This window comes from Cyprinus carpio, chromosome B3, assembly GCF_018340385.1.
Source record: "Cyprinus carpio isolate SPL01 chromosome B3, ASM1834038v1, whole genome shotgun sequence".
Classification (NCBI taxonomy): Eukaryota; Metazoa; Chordata; class Actinopteri; order Cypriniformes; family Cyprinidae; genus Cyprinus; species Cyprinus carpio.
In genome coordinates, this window is record NC_056599.1 from 7,144,423 (window position 1) to 7,155,700 (window position 11,278).

An 11,278-nucleotide genomic window follows, 5' to 3' on the forward strand; every position below is an offset into this window, starting at 1 on the left:
GACAGACAAATAACTAAGACAATAAAGTTACTTTTTAATTGCTTTTTTTATACATTTACCATCACTCCATCAATTACATTTCTCTCAAGTTTGGGGGTATTATCTTTTGTATATTTTAATATAAAATGGCAACATTTGATGTAAAACATGTATTCCTTATCTTTTTATTATGTAAATAACATGTAAAATATGCCTTGTGCTATTTAGCATGTGCTATTTAACTAATGCACTTTTAAAAACTCTTTGGATCTACACAAATCATGCAAATAATTTTTTTAATCAAAATGACTATTTTTACTTAAAGGTGATAAGTTTGCATCCCCTGAATATTCAGTTGTTAATGTCCTTTTGTTATATTTGCATACAGTACATCTATAGTACATTCGAGACACTTTGTATATTATTGTAACAAAATTGAGCACCTGTGACAGTGGAATTTGTATTTGTAGAGAATATTTCAATAAAGTCATCAAGAAAATGTTTTTGGAGTTGCAAGCTTGTATTTTGTTTCTTTCTCTCTAACAAACACAACAAAACCTTCTCAAAAATCTTCATTGCAGGTGCATAAATCCTATTCTAAAAATCACAAATTAAGAAATTCACAGGCTCAGTTATACCAGATTTATGCAGGGCTGTATTTCATTTTGGTCATTTTATTGAATTATTTTTTCCTGAAATGTGTGTTTATTAGAGCTGGACATATTTACAGACTTTATGAGAATAGTAGTATTTGTAGATAAGATCATGGTAGAATGACTTGCCTTTCTCAGTTCGAGCATCTGAGTCTTCAGCCATTTTACAAAAACATTAAAGACACCTCTTTTTCCATCAGCACCTGATCAATTAATACTAGCACTTACCTTTTCTATTCAGTTCAATCCTATTTTATTCAGTTTGCTCTTATTTGTAAAAAAAATAAAAAAAATAATAATTATTTATATAAATAACTTTTATATAAATAAATTACTTTTGTGTACTGTGGTAGATTTAAGACTGCACGGTGGTCCCAAAAAATTGCTGGAAAATTGCCAAAGTTCTTTCTGTGTGAATGCAAACACATCCCGGGATTGATTAATGATTATATGGTGGTCCCAAAACCTAGGAACATTGCTGGGGTTCAGTCCCAGAACAGCTCTGTGTGAACAAAAGCCAGAACCAATGGTGTGTCGTAGTGATGACGCACGTTATCATGCGACTCTTTTACCGGGTGTTTTGACGGCAGATCAACATTCGTGACGAAAAAATATGTGCAAACTGTAATGAAGCAGAGATCAGTTAGTTCCTCACTATCCGTGCTGAAGCTGAGATCGTTCGCCAGCTTAAGTGAAACAAAACACGTCACATCGTAATGTCATGTGTCTTTACGGGATCTTTATGGGTTGCTTGTGTGTGACACACAGATTCCAGAAAATCACTGGCAGTGTGAATGAACCACAATCAAATGATCCTGGAACACATTATCCGTGTATTTTCCGGAATTTCTGTGTGGAAGATGCTTTATACATAAACAACAATGTCCCTAGTAGCTGATCAGCTGCCATGTTTATAAAGCATTGAAAACACTTCTGCTTTGCTTCTTCTCCTTCTTCCCGTTTATTGGCGGCCTAGCATTTTCAACTCGTACATTACACATCACATCCTGATGTCACGTGTCATTACTGGACCTTTACGGGTTGTGTGTGAACACAATCACTGGCAGTGTGAATGAACCAAAACCTAACAATCCGGGAACAATTGCCGGGACACATTACCCGTGTTTTATCCGGAATCTCAGTGTGAAAGAGGCTAAACTGAGCACTTTTATACTGTTGTTCTCTTATTTGTAGAATAGGATTTGTGCACCTCAGAATTCGAAATGGTGTAACTGTTGTGTTGTGTTTGCTGGAGAGAATTAGTAAAAAATGTAAAATAAAAATAAAAATATTGCTAGTACTAAAAAAAATTATCTGTGACTTTAAATTTACCAATATGCATGTGTGACTATTCATTACAACTATTCCACTGTCACAGGTGCTCAGGTTTGCTATAATAATACCTTCACAGAACATGGTAGTAAGTCAGTTATCCATGCAAAAGCAGAGAGGGTCAGTGTGGTTGTACTGTAGGTACAGCTGTCCAGACCAACATCTGATGTTCTGATCATCTTCAACTGTCATCCCAGAAAACCTGCAATAAAAACAGTACAGTTCAAAATCCATCATACATTACCAATATAACAAGGCTGCATAATCCTGTTCCTGGTGATTTACCTACCATCAGAATTCAGATCTGACCCTGATCCAACACACCCATCCGTAACTGTCAACTGCTTTCACTGATGTGCTGTGAAGTAGATTTGCTGATAAGATCCTTCCTGAAAGTACATCGATAACACAGTAAAAATTTATTTTCGTAGAGGATCGTTTAATAAAGGCACAATATTACTTTTTTAATGATCTCATTAATAATGTCGTTAAATAAAATTAGCATTGCTAACAGACGAGTGCTTATGAGAAAGGCATGCAACAGCTTTTTAGGTTCATTTATAGCCATTTACATTTGTAACATAAATACATACCGAGTCCCAAAGTGCTCTTTAGTAAACATGCAAAAAGATGTCCAAACTGATTGATGTTTTACAGGGCTCCAGACTAACTATTTTTACAAGGAGCACTAGAGCCCCTGACTGAAAATTTTTAGGAGTACAAGCAGAACATTTAGGGGCACACCTTAAATCAGCCTGCAATCGTTCACATATTTCCCCCATTTTAACTGTATTACTGTGTACACTGGATTTATTTTTATTTTATTTATTTTTTTGCCATATGTCTAGACATTTTGTAACACCTTTACTTAGTGATTATTTTGACTTATGTCTGTTCTAGAGACATGTTACAACTTTTTGATAAAGCTCTAATTGGTTTTCTTTTGGAAATATGTTTCAAATTCATACTGAATGCATTTATGGCTGTAAAGCATGTCTGTGTGTGTCAAAATCGTGATTAAAATCGAAATTGCAAAATTGATCAAAGAAATTTGATTCGATTTTGTCCGTATTGCACAGCCCTACTTTAAATTTCAAGCTCAAGTCAATTCACCAGCTTTTTTCTTTGTTTAGTTTCACATTCAACTAGGGCTGGACAATAATTCAATATCAATACGTATCGCGATATAATTGTTTTCAATAACAGTGATATGATTTGTAAACACATTTCCAATATTTCGATATACATTACCAGTGTTTTCCATACATTGATTTATTTGTGGTGTTTTTCCTTTTTCATTGAATAAACATGAGCACTGCACGTTTCAAAATCAAAACACATTGCAGGTGTTTTATATGAATGTATCTCTGAAGGGAAGGGACTGTCTTCAGAAAAGTTTCTTTGGCGTTTTCATTTTATCTGACAAAGAAGCGTTCATGAGCAGAGCTGCTTTGATTACAGCCATTACTGGTGACAACGGGTGCCTGTTGCACTGTTGTATTGAGTCACGTTTATCATACAACACTGATAAAAGCATAACCCCACTTTATTAGAATTTAAATAGTATATGATTATGTTGACCTTTATTCTTGAAATGATGGCACTGTATTAAGCAGTATATAAAAAGTGTTTCTGTTGATCATGAAAACGTTTCTGAACCGTCTGTGTATTTGACAAATATTGCATTTAATTAACTTCATGTGATAAAGTATGCAAACACCGCGTGAGTGTCACTAACGGGAGTAGAAAGTGTCCGGCTTGACGGCTCCGTTTTCAACTCTGCCCCCGAATGCAAGCGGCTACTCTCGTTGATCGCCGTCTGTAGCCGTGCTTCAAGTCGAACGCACCTAACGCTAGTTCTGCCACTCTCACAGCGCCTCCTGCTGGCAGACAATCAGTTTGCATTTTCAATAAGCCTGTCTCCAGCAACATGTTTTTGTTGTTGCTCTTTTTTTTCTTCTGCTGCAACTCAGAGCACTTTTCTTACTCTTTATACTGCTAAAGCACATTTGTTTTAATCTATGAGAATCATCAGCTTCCACTATCAGTCAAAAGTTTTTGAATAGTAAGATTTTTTTAAAGGATTCTCTTCTGCTGACCAAGCCTGCATTTATTTCATCCAAAGTACAGCAAAAACAAAATTTAGTATATTATTTAAATATTTTTAAGATTTAAAATAGCTGCTTTCTATTTTAATATATTTTAAAATGTAATTTATTCCTGTGTACGGTTTCTTTTAAGAAATTATAGAAATTAATACTTTTATTTAGCAAGGATGCTTTAAATTGATCAAAAGTGATGATAAAGACATTTATAATGTTACAAAAGATTTCTATTTCAGATAAATGCTGTTCTTCTGAACTCTCTATTCATCAAATAATCTGAAAAAAAAATGTACTCAGCTGTTTTCAACAACAAATTATTTTTGAGCAGTAAAACAGATATTAGAATGATTTCTGAAGGATCATGTGACTGGAGTTATGATGCTAAAAATATATATAGCTTTGAAATCACAGGAAAAAATTGATTTTTTTTTTTAAATCAAATAGAAAACATTTTAAATAGTAAAAATATTTTAAAATGTTATTGTTTTTGCTGTATTTTTGGATCAAATAAATGCAGGCTTGCTGAGCAGATGAGAATTCTTTAAAAAACATTAAAAATCTTACTGTTCAAAAACTTTTGACTGGTATTGTATGTAAGCCTATAGTTTGAGGTTAAAGATATTAATATTAAATAGGTGTGTCCGAGATGATTATTTGACAGTGATTTCACATTTCTTATTAGCATGAAGGCTAAATACAAATAAAAGGTGAACATAAATTTATTTGTGCTTTTTTTTCCCTCTAAAATATTATATGGTTTTATATAAGGTGTCATAAACTTCACAAATTCATTTTTCATAAGTTTGTATGCACAAACATATGTTGTGGGCGTTCCTTGCAGTTTTTACGAAGCTTTTTTTAGTATTCACATCAATATCGGAATTATATCGTATCGACGGAAATTAAAGGTATACTCCATCCCAAAATGAAAATTTTGTCATTATTCACTAACTGTGCGTTCACACCGCCGGCATCAAGAGCGTCAAAAATCGCTCTGGCCGCCCTGCTCACAACGCTGCAGAAAGATTTGTGAGTGCTCTGACGTAGATCGAATGCTTATCTTGTATTTAAAGTGGCCGCAAAGCAAACAAGCTTGTTGATCTTGTGCAGACTAACCACAATGAGGGTAACGTCATAAGTTAACCTCATTAAATATTGTTGTGGACGAAGTATTAAGATCCTTTACCTAATAATGTATAAAGCACTCTAAAAATACTCTGATGCAAGTAAAAGTCCTGCATTGAAAATGTTACTTAAGTAAATATAATCAAGTATAAACATTTCTTAATGTACGTATAATCAAGGATTTTTTTCTTTAAGCAAACTGGGACTACTGTAGCCTAGTATTATTTATTATATCATTAGATTATTATTCTTATATCGTTACTGCACATCAGCAACTCACCAGAAACATGAACAATCTCAGACACCTTGGTCCACGTATCATTTTTAATAGATTTTTTATGTCCCTGTACGCAAACAGGGACACATCATAGATTACTGCAAACCCGCCACAGCAATAATCAACCTTTTGTTTTGGGAACTAATGTGGTCGGAGCTGCGTTTTCTATCCTCTCAAGTGGTGGACTTCTACGTTCTGATTGGTTGCTGCCCAACCGCGTCATAGCTCATTACCATAAAGTTGCCCTGATTTCAACTCTCCTCAAACGCTCTCAACGGCCAAGTCACGCCACGCCGCTCCTCGACGCCGGCTCACATTGAAAATGAATGACTTCCGGCCACTTTGACGCTCTCGACACTGGCAGTGTGAACGCACAGTTACCCTCATGCCTTTCCAAACCCGTAAAAGCTAAGAAATACATTGTGATATAAATTTATATAATATAAATTATTGTCCAGCCCAACATTCAACCAGTGTTGGAGTTCTTTATTTTGAACTCTCAAAGAGCACCAAACACAGTAGATTAATTTAACTTTAAAATGTACTAAATTTTCTTACGGGGGGGCAGTATGCAGCACCACTTTTTACTCTTGGTTATAAAACTGGCAAGACATAGGAAAAGCCGTGTAAACTGGTTGCCGGCTGTTCGTCCAATTAGAGACATTGACACCACAAATGTGCAAATAAGAACGTTAACCCGGGGTTTAGGAATCTACAGTGTGAAACGTCTGTTAATGAATACCCAGGATTAACAGTTAACCCCACGTGAAGTATGAGCAGTGTGAAACATGATTACAGATAACCCAGGATTTCGTTTATCTGGGGTTTGACCCAGGGTTAACCATTTCAAGTGTGAAAAGCCCTCTAGAGGGAACAAGGTCTACCCACCAATCTCACAAAATCCTTTGGAAAACACTATTACCAAAACTGTAACAATGGACCCTTTTCACAAGACTGTGATGACACGTTTAACAGTCATCAGCATCGTAAATCACCTTTGCATCAAATTACAAATTATTGTTTCTAAGGGGAAGGGGAAGTCATTGCCTAGTGGTTAGAGTTTGACTCCTAACCCTAAGGTTGTGGGTTTGAGTCTCGGGCCGGCAATACCACGACTGAGGTGCCCTTGAGCAAGGCACCGAACCCCCAACTACTCCCTGGGCACCGCAGCATAAATGATACCCACTGCTCCGGGTGTGTGTTCACGGTGTGTGTATGCACTTTGGATGGGTTAAATGCAGAGCACGAATTCTGGGTCACCATACTTGGCTGTATGTCACTTCATTTTCACTTTAATGCAACGTCGATGGGAGGGATGGTAAATTTGACATCGTTTTCTCTTCTGACTGCTGTTATTAGTCTCTCTCAATTGTTTTCCTTTTATTGGAAGTCATGAAAACACTATTGTGAAGTTTTTCTTTTGCTATTTGAGCAAATGGGAATGCAAAAAATATATTTGTGGTACTCTCCCATTCACTGCTCTTCAAGTTAACCCAATTGGACTACTTTCCGCTGCTGAGAAACCCAGAAATGTGAAAAGAGTCCATACAAAGCTGGTTAAAAATCTGCAAACTTACCTTTTAGGGCAATGATTACAATATAAGAATTATTTAGCAGCTTTGCATGTTCATCTATAGTTGCCATCATCTGAAATCTTTGTGAGGTCTGGCATCTTCTGAAGTCTTCACACACGAGGCTGGAGAAACAGGAAAACAAAAGGAGAAAGATTAGCATAGCAGTTCATATTTCACACAAAAGATGATTTATTTCATCACATATAACAGAAGTGCAAGGTTATGAGATGTTTTCTGTGTGAATTCATGTTAAAATGTAATTGACTGTTCACAGTGAGCTTGATTGACAGGTGATCTGACCAATTGTAACGGTGAATCTTGCCCGACAAACAAATTAGAAAGAAGAGTAGATTAACTTCAGTGGATTTAAACTTGAAAAATGTTGTATAAAGACGTGTGATATCTTTTATTTTGTGCTTTAATTAAATATGAATCCATCGGTTCATGTGTGCTGCTTGAACTGAGGCGCTACAGCGATCTGTCACAACACATTAAAACATCACAAAAAAAGTATTTATTGTTTGAATTTCTTAAAAAAAAAAAAAGACAAAATTTAAAAGCTGAAACCTTGTTTCATACCAGAAGTAACCTTCTCTGTCTTGTCTGTGTGTCGTCAGTTTCCTCTTTGGTCCACGATGTGTTTTTCGCTGTGTGAGAACAAGGTGTGTACTGTGAGAGCAGCATGGCTTGTTGGACGCAGCAACAGTATTTAACGAGGGTGGGTTTTTGCAAAGGGTCATTTGATTGCTATGATCAAAGCTGATTTTCACCATCATTACTCCAGGCTTTAGTGTCATATGATCCTTCAGAAATCATTATAATATGATTTCTTGCCAAAGAAACACTGCGCATCACAGAAATAAATTACATTTCGCAAAAAAAAAAATGCTGCTTTTTAAATTGTAATATTATTTCACAATATTATTGATTTTACTTTTTTTTATCTGCTTTTTTTTCAGAAATTGGTAAGCATAAAAAAAAATTAAAGACTTATTTTCAAAAACATAAAATCTGAATTTTGAACATTAGTGTATGTCTGGGGTTAACCTGCTAGCCGTATGGTTCAGTGTGTCTTGGAGATGTTGTTGGACAGGAGGCTTGCTCAGACTCTGGGATGCAGAAGGACATCAAGCACGGAAGAATCTGGAAATATAACAAGCAATTTGTCACAGAGAGCCAACAATATTCAGTATACAATGACAGTTTTATCACAAGGAACCAAGCTAGAGCACAGGTGAAATGTAGAAAAGATAAAGAATATGTATTTAATAAATATCCTGAACAGTTTTTATCAATATTTCTTTACCATTAGACGAGATCAAAATGCGTTTGGACTGTACCGCTGGTGTAATGACGTCACCGATTAACGGAAACCTAAGTGTATATTTAGGTTAAATAAAAAAGCCTATTTTCAATCATCCATTGAAAAATTACCAGCAGAACGTTTATAGAACTGTCAAAGCCTCTCATCTACACATAAATGTGTTATTACCAAACCTCCTCTGATAACGGTTAAGATGCTTACGGACTTCGAAAACACTACACCATTTCTATGAAGTAAATTCAACAGATGCGGGTCAAATACAAGCAAGAGAAGTGTCAGGCACAGTGGCATATGATATTTGTGCGATTTTCATGGACTAAACTTACCGAAAGCAGTGAAAACAGCAGCAAGAAACGGAGCTTGCAGCTTGCCAGTGTTGTCGGTTCGCCCCGTTTCCATGGCAACTCCCTCCGCTCCGGTGTTTGTATCTGAATGAACGCTACTCCAATGTTCAGCGCGCGCTCGTTAAAACACGCAGAATTTACATAGGCTAAACATAAAGATGTCGTAAATAAATAACTTAAATCTAATTAAATTGTTAATCAAATAATCAATTTAACCCTTATGTGTTGTTGGGGACGTTTTCGTCCACTAGGGGGTAAAGTTGAGTCTTATTTTGGCCACAACTTTCTCTGTTTCAGCTAATGGAATGATTTTTGGTGACAAATTTTATTTTGACACATATTTTGGGAAAATGCTTTGAAAATTTTCAAAAACTTAACAATACACTGTGGGCAAATTCACTACCCTTTCGTTATGTTCGTGGATGGAAACATCCACTAAATTAAACTGCTGTAAAAATGTATCAGATAAATATTTTTTTTCTAATTTTTTTGCATAAATCTATTAATCAACCTCAGTCCTGATCAAAACTACCAAATGTTAAAAAAAAACAATCCAAGATTTTAACTCTTTAATTACCAAGTTCATAAATTATGTCACTGATTTGGGAAAAAAAAACAAACACAAATGACTTATTTTCAATATAAAAGAGTGATTGTGGACTGGATTTTTTTAAACCTTTTATCCCAGTCTTGGGCATGTCAAAGATTAGTAACAACTTTGGCTTTGATGCATTGTTAGTTTTTGTGCAGCATTAGATTTAAATTTTTTCTCCCTCATTTGTTGTTCGTGGCTGTTTTTGCCCCAATGACTTCCATTATAACGACATTTTTTGATTGCAAAGCCATGACACCATATAATCATGGCATTATTGATTGTTTGTGGTTTTCCCTTTTGGTAAGAGGTAAAATTTGTTATTTTTACAGTTGATCACTAGGTGGGACCATTAACCCTTTAGATAGGCCTGTGCAAAAAAAGGCTTAGTTTCTGGCTTGTATATGGAGTTATATTTTTGAAAAACACCACCCCTGCACATGAGTCAGATAAAACATCACTTTTACGGTGATAATAAGTATAAAAAGTTTTAAGTTTTATAGTTTAAGTAGTTTAAGATCTGGTGCTTTTTTTTACGAACACTCAACCCCCTATTAGAGCCTATTACAAAGCCTGCTTGTGTATGACCCTCTAACACTTGCACTCTCTATTTTGTTTCCTCACTGCTTGTTTTCATAAAAAAAAACCCCTAGCTTCTTTCTCCATTCTTTTTCTGTTCTAGCCTATCTACTGTTTTTCTATCTATCTATCTATATAAATAACTACTGCGTTGTATGAGGCGCCGCGTAGGATTTAAATCAAACTTCGCTTATGAATACATGTATAAAACACGTGCATATACACCTATACATTACTCACATATACATGCATACTACTGGACGTTCACAAATACATATATGAAATACACATGCACACTAATATGAAATCGATACCAATACATATAATGTTAACAATGAATGCATACACACTTGTGAATAACTTTGCGTTAGATACATATAAACTTGACGCGTGCATACACCAAAAGACACTCGCATATATTGTATAAGCTCGATCCATGCATATACACCTACACACACTCACGCATACATATAAACTCGCTGCATACAAACACAACTGCACATACTCGCATATACATATAAACTTGATCCGTGCATATACACCTATTAAACACTCGCACAAATGTAAACTCGATGCATACATACACATACATAAAACACTCGCGCATACATAAAAAAATAACATTTACTAACGTATACAGTTCAGATAAGAAAGACACATGCTTTATTTTTGTACATATATATTTGCAAGTGATTTCATTGTGGATGTGCGTGAACTTTTCAGTTTAAACGGAAGGCATTTCAGTGTAAAAGGAAGGCATTTCAGTGTAAAAGGAAGTCGTTTAAGCGTGAACGGAAGGAACCTGTCTATATGGTCTATATACCACATTTGCAATCATGGACAGGCATCGTGGTACAACTGAAGCAATTAGCATTTTGCAAAATGTTCTTTCTTCGCCCACTATTATAAGATCAATTACCAATTCAGTTGAATCGAATGTGTTGCCTGCTCAACTGCAGTCCGAAACACCATCTGAATCACGCACTTTGTTTCGGCCTTCTACCCCTGGTATACAAAAGCATCAATAACACGCAAACGATGTCAACATTATCTGCCGGCAAAGTTCACGGACCATATCACACTTGCCAGCAGTAAGTTTAATTGGCCGTCTCGATCTAGAAAAAGGTGAGAATTTAACTTCTATGCAATCCTTCGTGAAATAGCTACAAACGCTATGCAAATTACACACACACAGAAAGAGAGAATAAAATGTCCTGTCTCTATAGTTAAAAAAATATAAAATGTGTTCCCAAACTAAGGTCCCAGTTTTAATAGTGAGCTTTGCCATGTTCCAGAATTAAGAATGTCAAGCAATTTAAATGTGGTTAAGTTTGCTGCTTTGGTTAAACTGTGTTTTGTTTTACAAGGCAAGGACACACAAACCATCGGACTTT

At 35.5% G+C, this 11,278-nt stretch overlaps 1 long non-coding RNA gene across 2 annotated transcripts in view; it reads right to left on the reverse strand.

Annotated features, from left to right (window-relative positions):
- Positions 1-2,095: 2,095 nt before the first annotated feature.
- The window catches only part of LOC109082503, a 13,936-nt gene continuing 4,753 nt past the window's right edge, over positions 2,096-11,278 (reverse strand). The window contains exons 1-6 of one of the 2 annotated variants that reach the window (XR_006154132.1): positions 8,696-9,002; positions 8,093-8,188; positions 7,625-7,692; positions 7,049-7,167; positions 2,254-2,353; positions 2,096-2,166 (exon numbers count right to left, since the gene is read on the reverse strand). This is a non-coding gene — a long non-coding RNA (uncharacterized LOC109082503). Of the gene's footprint in view, positions 2,167-2,253; positions 2,354-7,048; positions 7,168-7,624; positions 7,693-8,092; positions 8,189-8,695; positions 9,003-11,278 lie in introns of those variants that run through there. The other variant, XR_006154131.1, reaches the window with a different exon arrangement.